The sequence below is a fragment of the Gorilla gorilla genome, chromosome 1 (assembly GCF_029281585.2).
Source record: "Gorilla gorilla gorilla isolate KB3781 chromosome 1, NHGRI_mGorGor1-v2.1_pri, whole genome shotgun sequence".
NCBI lineage: Eukaryota > Metazoa > Chordata > Mammalia > Primates > Hominidae > Gorilla > Gorilla gorilla.
The window spans coordinates 47,396,623-47,406,502 of record NC_073224.2 but is presented as its reverse complement, the minus strand read 5'-3'; the positions used below and the strand labels follow the sequence as shown (position 1 = coordinate 47,406,502).

Genomic DNA, 9,880 nt, shown 5'->3' with positions numbered 1-9,880 from the left:
GGTTCCATTTCTTCTTAAAACATATGAGTGAGTACTGGGGGATAATTAGTCTGTCCTGTCTAATCTACAAGATAAAATGAGATAATGGGTGTAAATCACCTATTTCAGGGTCTAGCATGTAGGTAGCACTCAGTAAATGGTAATGACTGCTACAGTTAAGGTTGATGTACCCCCCACACCCAGGAATACATTTCCATGAGAAGTCTTGGCAATACCCAACACTTGACTTCATCCCAGGGACACAGTGTAATACCATCAGATTTATCACTGAGATCAAAGTGAAGATCCCAATAAAGTCAAATAGTGAACTTGTAGAGTGCTCAAAGGAGATAAGTGAAGATGTGCAAAGCCTTGCTAAACAGGACCCATGGGGGAGAGATTTGAAGAAGCCATCAGGGTTTTGACTAGAAGGCAGGGGTCCTCAAAGCTGTGAAAGTCTGATCTATCAGAGGTGGCTGCCAAGCTGTGCTTTCTTCTGCAGATGGCAAAAGAAAAAGATGTGAAACAAGGTGAGAGTTAGATGATACTGGGGTCTGCGTGTATTTAGGTTTTCAATCAGGAAATGGAGGAAGTGGAAGGGTTACTGTCAATTTAAGGTAGAGCTGTTTTAACGGCTTAGTGGATATCTAATAAGCATTTTCTGAATCAAATAAGAAATTGCAATCTTTCTGGAGTAACAGAATATAGACATGAAGATTGTATTAGTCAATTAGTCATGGTTCTCCAGAGAGACAGAATCAATAGGTTGTTTGTGTATATATGTTTATATATACATCTTATATGTGTGTGTATGTGTATACATGTGTGTATGTATGTATGTATATACAGAGAGAGAGAAAAAAAATTTATTTTAAGGAATTGCCTCATGTAATTAGGAGGTTGGCAAATCCCAAATCTGCAAGGTAGAAGAGCAGGCTGGAGATTCAGGGGACAGTTCATGTTGCAGTTTGAGTAGAAGGCAGCCTGCCACTGCCTAGAGAGTTCTCTCTTCCTTGGAGGAAGCTTGTCTTTTTCTGAAGGTTTTCAGCTGATTGAATGAGGCCCACCCACATTACGGAGGGCAATCTGCTTCACTCAAAGTCTACTGATTTTAATGTTAATCTCATCTTTAAAAAAAATCTTCACAGCAATGTGCAGACATGTTTGACCAAATATCTGGGTCCCATGGCCTAGCCAAGTTGACACATGAGATCAACTATCACAAAGATCTTCAGAGTCTTATCCAGAAATAGAATCATACCCACTTGGGGACCTTCTGTTGCTATCAGATTTTCCTCACTCAAAAAAGCTTTTAGTGGACAAAACAAACAGATTACTCAAAGAAATACTTTGAAATGTAAAAGGGCATCAACAAAGAGGTTAGGCTCCAGGCATAGGTCATGAATTTTCCTTTCAGAGTTAAAATAATAATAATAAAAACCAAAGCAAGGGGAGGTGGAGTTGGGCATTCAGACTGGACAGCAAACTGAAATGTTAGAAAATGATTAAAGCCATAGGAGGTGGCTGATTGAGAGCCCTAACATATGAAAAGTCTGTTATTGACTAAAGCAGTAGATGGAAATTTCATAGAAATTAATTGAGTTTTTGCCCTTATTGCTCCCAAGAGAAGCAGGGTAGCAGAGAAGGGCGTAGAGTGAGTAAGTGGACATGCTGAATGTGTAAGTGTATATGTGTTTATATTTCAGACATGTTTAAATGGAAGAGAGAGGAATGAGAGAGGAAGGCAAGAATACAAATATTTAAGAAAGCTTTATTTTCCTGAAGCAAAGAATGACGCTTGAAACCGAGGGAATCTCAATGTCCACCTTGCATTTCCATGACCAGCAAGAGAGGGGAACCCCTACAGGTAATTTGAGGGGTGCTGTGAAGGTGCCTATCATCTCCCTTCTCCTCCCTTCATATTTCTTGGAAAACCCAGCACGAGTCACTCCTTTGGGTTGTAGCACTGGATGGGCTGGTACATGGAGTAGAATCAGTCCTTGGCATTTAGGAGCTACAAGCCATCAGGCTCAGGAAGGAAGGACAACATCCGTGCATATCCAAATCTGAGCAGCGTCCAGGAGGACTCCTCTCAAGCCCAGCCATGATTGTGCCTTGCTCAGCTCAGAAGACCCAGAGGCTCCCCCATCCAAATGAGTTCAGTGACAGCATCTTTACCCACACAACATGGCCTGACTTTCCCTCTTGGCCTTCCTTGCTGCTGCCCCTGCCCGCATCCAGCACTCCCGCCCACCTTTCTGGTTCCAGCTCCCTGAACCTTTTCAAGGCTTGCCTGTCTCTGTGCTTTCCTTCGTGCCGGGTCCTCAGTCTGAAATAATCCTCCCCACCCCTTAGCCTATCCACAGAGTTTTCCAAACCCAGTCATATGCCACCTTCACCATGAAGTCCTTTCCTTTTTGTTTTAGTTGCAAAAGGAGTGAATTTTATTGTTTAAAAAACGCAGTCAAACTTGGAAAGTATAAAGTAAAAAGTTTCTCTATACCGCACTTCCCACTGTGACTATTGAAAACAACAAACTGGTACCAAGGTACCAAGTTATAATAGCTGTGATCTTGTTATCAGTTTGGTGGGTACCTAAAGCCCTCTGATACCCCCTTCTAGATCACTGAATAAGATTTCTCCAACCTCTGAACTTCCCTAGCATTTGGTACCCTGTTATGATGTTTTACCTTGTTCTGCATTGTGTTATATTTATATCTATACTTACCTTAATTGATCCCCACACTTCAGTCTTTGCTGACTAAATTGATTTGAGGGTCTATATTTCCCTGTCACAGAGCTTAGGACAATTGGCTGCACATTTGGTTTAGTCCATCAAACCTTTATGAACACGTGTTCTGGGCCCTGTTGACCTAGGGGCCAAGGATACAGAAACAAATAAAACACAGCCCAGCCTTAAAGGAACCTAAAGTTTAGGTGACCTTTCTTTCCCACCAAAAAACAAAAAGGCAAACAAAAAATTCGCAGAATTGTTAGACAGTAACAACACAGAAGCAGCAGATCCTGAATCTGTGCAGGTAGCACTCATTTGAACTAATAATTGCTTTACAAATATTTGGCTGGGCACGGTGGCTCACGCCTGTAATCCCAGCACTTTGGGAGGGTGAAGTGGGCGGATTACTTGAGGTCAGGGATTTGAGACCAGCCCGGCCAACATGGTGAAACCCCATCTTTTCTAAAAATACAAAATTTAGCCCGGCAGGGTGGCAGGCGCCTGTAATCTCAGCTACTCAGGAGGTTGAGGTAGGAGAATCACTTGAACCTGGGAGGCAGAGGTTGCAGTGAGCCGAGATCGTGTCACTGAACTCCAGCCTGGGCAACAGAGAGAGACTCCATCTCAAAAAAAAAAACAAAAAATGAAAAAACAAAAAGACAAAAAAAAATTTAAGAGCACTTACAATGCAACTATGAAATATGAGCAAATGATACTGAGCTCATAGTGGGGAGCAAGGAATGAGAAGAAACATTGGTTGAGAGGGGGTTAAGTTCAAAGACTTTTGCAAAGCTTCCAGAGGAGTGTGACTGAGTCTGGTATTTGAGCACCTGGGACATTATTTATGATGCACTGAAGGATGTCAACAGCATTCTTCCGGAGAATTTTGCCCGCAAGGGGAGGTCATTAAAAGAGGAGGCACTGCCACACCGGAATGGGTAAAGCCTTCCAGCTTCTACTTTAATCCTTCTGACCCGGGAGATGAATTTCTTTTTCTGTTGATCTTTTCTGTGCCTCAGTCATCGACTAGTATTTATATTTTCAACCAGCATAGCATATAGTGAAGAGGTGTTGATGTCAGACAGACCAGGATTCAAATGTTGGCTTTGACACATACCCACTGAGGGCTGGGGCAACTGGGGAGCCCAAATTTTCTCGTCTGAAAAATCGGAATAACAGCATCTAAATCACAGGACTATTGTGAAGATGAAAATTAATTGCGTTTGGGAAGGTGGCACAAAACAAATGCTCAATGCATGGGAGCTATTGTTATTGTTAGGCCCATTGCCTCTAACTAGAGGCAATCATTTTAAAGAGAGGGAGAACCCATCTCATTCTTCTCTGTGCTCCCAGAGCTCAGCAGAGTTTCTGCACACCAAGAGCATTCATTAACTGACACTGAATTTCCTGCTCTGCTTAAAGAATGCTGCTCCCAAAGGAAATGCAAGTACACAAGCTCCTATATCAGCTCACCAAAGAGGGAGCCAACAAGTGAGAGGAGTGGATGAAAAATATCCCATAAAGGGACACAATGTGGTTTAAGGGCCAGGCAGTGGATGAAAAGAGAGTATCAGTAAGTGCAGGTGTATAGATGACCAAAGGACATTTTCCAGTGGACTGGGCTTGAAATTCATTTTCCAAAACTCAGCTTCTTTTGTTTTTTCAAGACAGGGTTAAGTAGAAAGAGACAGTTTATATTTTGTCCAATGTAAAGAAGGTATTTATGTGAAATATGACAGCTCAGTGTGCAAGAATGCAAACCACAGCTTGTGAGATAATGTGGCTATGAGGCAATGATCTGAAATCTGGAAGAAAATCGATCTTAAATCTTTATATTGATCCAAATATTTGAAAGTGGTAGGAAGGAATATGCTTGCTGAAGAGGGGATGAATATGGATGGCTTGTTCCAGTTTCTTTAGGCCTTACAAAAGCAAATTTTACACCAAACCTCTCACTCTGTATACTTACTTTACATAAGATCAAACTTAAGGGAGATGAGATCAATATTGAAGCTCTGTCTGAGATTCCATCTCTTTAATACCTTTCTCATTTCCTTTAGTAGTAGAAAGAGAGCTAATCTCTGTCTTTCAAATAGTTGTTTTGCATTTTTTGATCATGGGGAATTAAATTGAATTAGATGGGTCTGGAGTGGTTATTAGAACCATTACATTTGGCATAATAGATACATCTAGAGAAAACATTTACATAAGGAAATCAAAGCTGGTCTCATTTTTTAACCAGTGCTCTGACCTCTTTGGAGTTCTGACAAGCAGGATTTATCTGAATATTTCTTAAGATGGTATGTATAACAGTAAAATGCACCCCCTAACACACCTACCTAAACCAGCATTTCCTTCTGAAAAAAGAAAAAAACTGCTTAAAAAAGGAGGTATTTTCATATACTTACAGACATATTTTCCATTTGGATCCTTATTTGAATTTTACTCTCATTTAGAATATAATTCTGAAATCTCCATCATTAATGCTAAGCCTGGCAATATTCCATAAAAAAAAACCACCAATAAAACACAAAAGCTAGATGTGAAGAGGATTACGATGTCATATTAAAAGAAGGGAAGGGAGAATTAAAATAAAAGATCTATCTGAAATGATCAGAAATGAAATTCTCTTTGGGATAAAATGGTCTCTTCCAGAAATGCAGCCATTTAAAATAAGATTATAGTGATATTTTATAAGAACTAAAGCAGAATACAAACTATCTTTCCCTGAATGAACTCACAGTTATATACAATGAACAGTAGATACAAATAAGGCATTTTTAGGCTTCTCCATTTTGCTTGGCAATTTCTCAACACAAGCTCCTGCATTAATAAAATCAGGGGTCTGGGTAAATGATGCAAACTTTAGGGCCCTATCACATCAAAATCAGATTGTCCTGGGTATGGGGTGGGAAGATTCTGCATTTTAAAAAGGACCCCAGGTAATTCTAAAACCCACTGGTGTTTGAGACTCCAGTTTAGAGCATCTCTGGGAAGCATAGGGGGACCAGCACAGAATTCAAAGCATACTTCATATCCACCAACTCTAATAGTCCAGAGTTTGAGCCCTGCCTATCTGTTACTACTAGAGTGACCTTAAACAAGTCACTTAATCTCTCTAAGCCTCAGTTTTCTCATTTGTAAAATGAGATAATTTGCTTCACAGGTTGGCTTGAGTATTAAGGAAGTGATGGTCCTCTATTAAAGCCCTATAAGAGGCTGGGCACCATGGCTTATGGCTGTAATTCCAGCACTTTGGGAGGCCAAGACAGGAGGATAGCTTAAGGCCAGGAGTTCGAGGTCAGCCTGGGCAGCAGAGAGAGACCCTTCTCTACAAAAAAAAAAATAATAATAATAATAATAGTTGGGTTTGGTGGCACATGCCTGTAGTCCTAGCTACTCAGGAGGTTGAGGTGGGGGTATCATTGAGCCTAGGAGTTTGAGACTACAGTGAACTATGATCATGTTACTGCACTCCAGAATGAGACCCTGTCTCAAAAAAAAAAACAAGAACAAAAACAAAAAAAAACACCTTACCTGATACAACTTATTTCTTATTACCATTATTGTTACCATTTGGCCACAAGTGTGATAACAAAAGAGAACCTTGTCTACCTGGCAACACTGCCACTGTCAAGAGAAGGAATATAGAGATGACAAATTAAGTAGACCAGAACATAACTGGGCAGTGAAATTCCGTGTGATCATCAAATACATATTGAGAGTAAATATAAGCAATTGGTTGGCACAGAGCTAAGATGAAAAAAAATATTGATGGGAATGACAAGGTAGAATTCAGTTGGGACAAAGCCTTCCTGAAGTGCAAATGATCAGATCAGGATGGCTGTTGGGAAGTGTGTGGTTTTGTTTCTCAGAGACATCTGGATGATAAAGAGTGGTGAGACCTCCGACAGTCTTTGTAGAAGCCCCAGGGGCAAAAATGAGAGAGGAAAAAGGAAGTTTCCAAATACTTGTGTCTGCGATGAAGAAGCATGGCTGGATGGAGGAAAGAAAGGTTGAAATGACATTTAGAAATTAGAGCAAAGGGCCAGTCCCCGTGGCACAAGCCTGTAATCCCAGAACTTTAGGAGGCCCAGGTGGGAGAATCACTTGAGGCCAGGAGTTTAAGACTAGCCTAAGCAACAGAGTGAGAGCCGGTCTCTACAAAGATCACTTGAGCCCAGGAGTTCGAGATGACAGTGAGCTATGATAGCACCACTGCATTCCAGCTTCAGTGACAGAGTGTGACCCTGTCCCCAAAAAGGAAAAAAGAACAGAAAAGAAATTGCAGCGGAGGAACAATAAGGAATCCTGAGACTAAAGTTGATTTCCAACTCTGAAACAAATGATCAGAACTCCAAAATTGATACAATTTTAAAATATTTTGCTGGCTAGGTGCAGTGGCTCATGCCTGTAGTCTCAGCACTTTGGAAGTCTGAGGCAGGCAGATCACTTGAGGCCAGGAATTCAAGACTAGCCTGGCCAACATGCTGAAACCCCGTCTCCACTAAAAATACAAAAATTAGCCAAGAGTAGTGGTGCATGCCTAAAATCCCAGCTACTCAGGGGGCTGAGGTGGGAGAATCTCTTGAACCTGGGAGACAGAGGTTACAAGTGAGCTGAGATCATGCCACTGCACTCCAGCCTGGGCTACAGAGTGAGACTCCATCTCATATACATATATTTCCCTGATCACAAATGATGCAAGTTTGGTGACTGAAAGCCACAGCCCTGCCCTCCTTGTAGGTTCCTTGTATGTGTGGTTGGGGATGTGGAGGGAACGAGGGTGCTATGCTTCTCCTGGAATAAGATCTGGAAACTCTAGGGACAAAAGTAGCTGCATGCCAAAGGGCTCTGGCTTCCTTTGTGTCACGTGCTTGGAGTTTAGATATAAAGCTCTGAGGATCCCTCCTTTTGGAGTCTGTATAAACTGATGTTCTTCCTGGAAGCTCTATGCTGTGCCTGGCTTTTACTTATTCTGTTCCCTTAACAGGAATGTTCATCCTCTGCCTCTGACCTGGGAAGTCCCAGTCATCCCTGAGGACCAATTCCAAATGTCAATTCATTCACCACCATCGCCCTTGTCATTGCATCCACTCCTCCTCTCTCTCTGACTTGTGTTAATGGTAGGTAACTGTGTATGAATCTAGGCTGGGGGTTTGTCTTTGAGGTCAAGGACTATTTCTGATTCACTGTGTGTCTCTCTAGATCCTTCTTCCACCCAGCAAAGATGCTCAAAATATATATACAAATGATAGCCCTTTGTCCTATACCTTTTCTGAGCTTTGGAATGTCTCTCTGTACTGATAGAGCATCATGCAACAGACCCAGCAGAGGAGGAAATAGCTGTGAGATTATCTGCCCATTATAGCAGGATTCAAAGAAAGCTGCTTTCATGCCAGGAAGCCAGGGGATCATAGTAAACGGCTGTCTTTAACCAAAGACTTTTGTTAGGAGGGATCTTCCACTATTGAAAGTTGAGACCCTGGGACCCCTGTCTCATCTATCTCTGCCATCAGACCTGCCACTTCTCACATAGTTGCATATGGACAAGATGCCTCATTTTGGTGTGCACTGGGAGATCTGGCCTATCCATGAAACTCTCTCCATTGGTTGCCTGTTGAAAGGGCTCCCTACCAATTTGGTCATAACACAGACCAAATTGAGGAGGTTAAAAGAGATCAAGTGTCTGAACATGGCTTCTTTGGACTCTAGGAGGAGTTGATCAAGTGTCACTCCAGTGCATATGCTGTTTTTATGCACAGTATGGCTTTGAACATCCTGGTGAGTGAGTCCATGTTAACAGTATGTTCTCAAGCAGGAATATGCAGCTCTAGCTTCTGTTTTTAGAGAGCTCAGAGATTTTTTGCACTGGAAGAGAATTAGACATCCAACATCCTCATTTCAAAAGGAAACTGAAGTCAGAGAGGAGAAGGGACTTCCCAATGGTACATAACCTGCTATTGGCAAAGATGGGACCAGAGCCCTTAAGTTTTTCAACTTCTCCAGCAAATTCCTCATATCTAAGAGCAACGCTTCAGTTTTCCTTAATAAAGTGCCCCAGATCCTCACATTCATCCCTTTCAGAGTGCAACTTCCTACTTGGTTTACAAATGAGTCAAGAAAAGAAAATCTCCTCTTTAGGAATGTAGTGTGGGACCAGCTCACTTGAGTATGCAAAACTTGTCCTTGAGAGCTGCTAGCTCTTTACTATTTTTTCTGGGTGCAACAGTGTGCATGTCACCCCACCCTTACGGCCTGGCTGTCTTCACACATCACCTTCTCTGAGAGTGCTTCTCTAATATCCCCACCCAAAGAGCTCCCCACATATGCACATCCATTGATTATCATGTCTCTTTGCTTTTTCAGTCTCCATGAAAATTATTGAGACCTAAGATGTAAGACCTATTTCTGATTATTTTGTTTATTGGTTGTCTTCTCCCACCAGAATGTAAGCCACTTGAGGTTAGGAGCCTCTCTGTCTTATTCTCTGTAGTATCTCTGGCTCCTAGAGTACTGCCTGGTACAGGGTTGCTATTTCATTATTTCTTACTGTATATGAGAATGAATGAGTGAACTGAAAAGCAATTGAACTCTGGTTGTGCCTTACAGGTATAGCAGAAGTTGTCTGCGCAGAGAGGAAGGAAGGAGACGATCTTTGATATGAATTCTGCTGGCCAATGAGGTCTAGAATGTTAACAATTAATGGCCACATTCTTCTAGTTAACTACAAAGCAAGAGTGAAAAGGAGATAATGTTGGACTAACCATTTGACTACATTGTCTGATTTATCCAAAAGGTGGTGTGGAATTTTCATCCAGTAGTGGTACATCATCTTTGATAATACACACGTACACATAAGGGAGTGTACACACCCATATACACTCACTCACACTCTGCTATTGCTTACTACCTATTAGATACTCCCAACAAAAGCTCTTAAACTAAAAATGACATGGTGTTGTTAAGTTTCTCAGGGAAATCCACCTATCTGTGGAACTCAAGAGAGCAGAGGGCTGGTCTCTGGAGAAAAATAAAACAGGGTCAAAAACCAATTTTATTTGTTATTTTTCACTGGAAATACATGGTTAATCCAAGAACTAGCAAAGAGGTGTTGAAAAAGATTCTCTGATGTCATTTGTTTTTTCTTTTTCTTTTTCTTTTTTT

At 41.5% G+C, this 9,880-nt stretch overlaps 1 long non-coding RNA gene across 1 annotated transcript; it reads left to right on the top strand.

The window, feature by feature from the left end:
• Positions 1-349: 349 nt before the first annotated feature.
• On the top strand, positions 350-7,970 carry LOC115935837 (uncharacterized). Its single transcript, XR_004071429.1, has 3 exons — positions 350-509; positions 1,686-1,846; positions 7,707-7,970. It is a non-coding gene; the product is annotated as an uncharacterized lncRNA (long non-coding RNA).
• The last annotated feature ends 1,910 nt before the right edge of the window (positions 7,971-9,880 follow it).